The 3,281-nt window shown below is 58.0% G+C and overlaps 1 pseudogene; it reads right to left on the bottom strand.

Annotated features, from left to right (window-relative positions):
* Positions 1–244: 244 nt before the first annotated feature.
* Positions 245–2,829, bottom strand: LOC103266173 (annotated as a pseudogene).
* Between the last annotated feature and the right edge of the window lie 452 nt (positions 2,830–3,281).

The following is a 3,281-nucleotide window of genomic DNA, read 5'->3' as shown; positions in this document are numbered from 1 at the left end:
GCTGGTCTTGATATCCTGGCCTCAAGCGATCATCCTGCCCCAGCTTCCCAAAGCACTGAGATTACTGGCATGGGCTATTGTGCCTGACCTGGGTTTGGGGGCTGCCTCTCATGGAGCTGTCTTCCCAATTCCATGTGCCTGGGGATGGGTAGGAACAGGAACCCCCACTCCCCACCCAGCAGGAGGTGCAGGAGGAAGGCACCTCAACAGCCCAGGAGGGAATGAAGCCACAGCAGCCAGGACAGTCGGTGAAAGCCTCGGTTTAATTGGAGACAAGATCGAAGGATTATGTCTCGATCCACGGACCGAATGACTGATTGTGAAAGTGAACAACAGGCAAGCAGCTCACGGGGTCCTGCACCCACCCTGGGGAGAGGAGCCCTGATTGGAGTGGGGGCTGTCTCACCAGTCACCCCTCTCAGCTCGAGGAGACGGGGAGGGGCAGGCTCTGTCCAGCCCTCGCCCCCTCCGATGACACGACTTCCCATAAAACAGCGGCATGAGCCCCCCTTTCCCGGGACTATGGTACAGTTTGTATAATACAGCGGGGGATGGGGGGGAGACCCCCCTGTACCTTCCCGACCGGGTCAGCCAGGGAAGGGCAAGTTTATTTTCCCTTTTTGCCTCTGTAGAATAATTTACAAACCAACCTTACAGTATGTACAAAAAAAAAGGAAGATAAAGAACAAACAGAAATAGAAGAAAGCAAAGGCCCGCTCCGATGGCCGGCTGGGACGGAAACTGCTTTCGCTACAAAAATGAACCCTGTATAGAATCAAGGGGTGGGAGTGGGGGTCTCTCCCCACTGGGGTGGACAGACAGATGGAAGGGCAGGGAGGAGCTAGGGCTACAGTACCGTGTGCTCAGAATTGGGGGCAGGAATGAATGGCGCACACCCTCCCTGCCCCGCCCCGCCCCTCCTGGCTGCAGACCCAGACGGAGGGGCGTGGGGACAGGGCAGAGGGGGTCTTTCCTTCCAGACAGTCCCCCATGGCTTGGAGAAGAATGGCCTTGCATCTGTCTGTCGTATTGCTCAGGGACTCGCTAGGAGGAGAGGGACAGGCTTGGGAAGGTGGGCACGAAGGAGAAGGAACTTTGGTGCCAGGGTGGAAAGGGTTGCCCAGGATGGGGTGAGGGTGTACACCATTATTGCTTCCTCCTAGGGCAAAGGGTCGAGGCTGGGCTCAGGAAGATGCTGAGGAGGTGGGGGGCCAGGGTGGGGGCTCCAGGCCCAGCCCTGCCCGCCCCAAGGTGCAGGCAGATGCCACTGCCAGCGCCTCTCCCGGGGCCAGGGGAATCTTTAAGGCAGGAACAAAAGGAGAAGCAGCTAGAGGTGGGGGGAGGCGCGCCGGTCACAGCCACCCCCAAATAGAGAAAATGCAAAGTGGACCCAAAGCGGGAGGAGAGGGTGGTGCACGGAGGAGCTTCAGTTCTCCCCCAGTCTCAGGCCCACGGCTGGCGGTGTGAACATTCCGCACCACCTCCTTCCGCATCCTCAAGTGAGCAGCCCACCCCCGCGCCCTGACCCCGTCAGTATCACCAGGGTTGTGCAAAATGAGGTGGAAGACTTTTTGGGGGGCAGCAAGCCAGAGAGAGGCTGGAGCGGGGGCCTTCCCCAGTGACCCCAGCCCTGCCAGAATGGCTACTCCTCGCTGGCTTCTAGAAACCCTCCAGAATTCAGAAGAGCCCAGAAGGAGGCCCCAGACCTGCCTGGGCCCAGGTGAAGAGGCCAAGGAGGCCGGAAGACTGGAGATGGGGAGAGGTGGGCAGGAGGGAGGAGAGGTCTGGCGAGGGAAAGGGGGAGTCAGGAACGGGAGTGTCTACAGTTGCTGTGTTTCATTCTTTTTTTTTCTTTTTTTTGGTCCTTTTTCTAAAAATGGTACAATTAAAATTCAAAAAATAAAATCCCTTCCGGGACCTCAGCCCCTCATTCCCCAGCCCCCACCTCCAAAAAAAGGCCCCACGGGTGGGGGAGGGGGGAGAGGGGAGAAAAAGAAACGAGGAAAAAAACCCCACTTTGCTGTTTTCTTTTCTCTCAGGAGGACCAAGAGTCTTTGAGGCAGCGGAGGAGGTGGGGGGGAGGGAGGAAGGGAGGGGGATGGGGACGGGTCCTGGAGCTCAGGTGGGGTCTTCGCCTGACCCCCACCCGCCAGGCGCTGGGAGTGTGAGCGTGCCCTCCCCAGATGTCCCCGCACAGGCACTGCAAGCCCTCTTGGCAGCCTGGTGTCGGGCCTCCACTTCGGCCTCCGTGGGAGGGAGGCCCGGGGCCTCCTCTGGAATGGATGGGGTCCTCAAAGCAGGTGGATAGGAGCTTTCAAGAGCCAGGGCAGGGGGCCCGCTGCAGCTTACGGTATCCATGGGTTCCTCCTGGGACGGAAACGCCTCCTGGCCTACAGGGGCTTGGCCTTCGGAATGTGCTTGCTGCGTCAAACACGCATCACCTTCCTGGATCTCCAGGGACGCGTCCTGTCCCTCGGCCTCGAATGAATCCTCCCTTGGAGATGCGTCCTGGGACACGGTCTCAGGCGGAGCCGTGGATGCGTCCTTGGCTGTAGAAAACCCCTGCACCATTAGTGTATCCTGGGCCGTGGATATTTCCTCCTCCTCTTCCTCCTCCAGGGTCAGCTCAAACTGGAACTTGTCGGGTGGCAGCGGGTGGCCCAGCCCCCCCGGCTCCTCCTCAGGCGGCGGTGACGGGCTCTGTCGGATGGCGCTGTAGTACCAGTCGCGGTTGTCTTCCAACGTGTCCAGGATGTCCTGAGCATCCGGGTGGACGAGGTCTGCCCACGTCTCCCACAATGGGTGCACAATGTAGTCAATGAACCCCACCTGGGGGAGGGAGAAGACAGGCAACCCCTGAGGCAGAGGGCGCTACATGTTGCAGGAGCTAAAACGCTGAAAAGTATTGGCTGGGCATAGTGGCTCATACCCGTGATCCCCACAATTTGGGAGGCTGAGGTGAGAGAATGATTGGAGCCCAGGAGTTTGAAACCACCCTGGGCAGCAAACTGAGATCCCACATCTAAACTGAGATCCTACATCTAGTTTTTTTTTTTTTTTTTTTGAGTCCAGGTCTCGCTCTGTCTCCCAGGCTGGAGGGCAGCAGCATGATCAGGGCCACTGCAGCTCCAACCCACCGGGCTCAGGCAATCCTCCCACCTCGGTCTTCCAAGTAGCTGGAACTTCAGGCATGTGCTGCCACGCCTGGCTAATTTTATTTATTTATTTATTTATTTATTTAATTAATTTATTTTTTTTGAGTTGGAGTCTCACTCTGTCAC

This window comes from Carlito syrichta, unplaced genomic scaffold (assembly GCF_000164805.1).
Source record: "Carlito syrichta isolate Samal-C Ts95f unplaced genomic scaffold, Tarsius_syrichta-2.0.1 Scaffold307047, whole genome shotgun sequence".
Classification (NCBI taxonomy): Eukaryota; Metazoa; Chordata; class Mammalia; order Primates; family Tarsiidae; genus Carlito; species Carlito syrichta.
The sequence above is the reverse complement of the archived record's forward strand: the minus strand, read 5'-3'. Positions and strand labels throughout refer to the sequence as shown.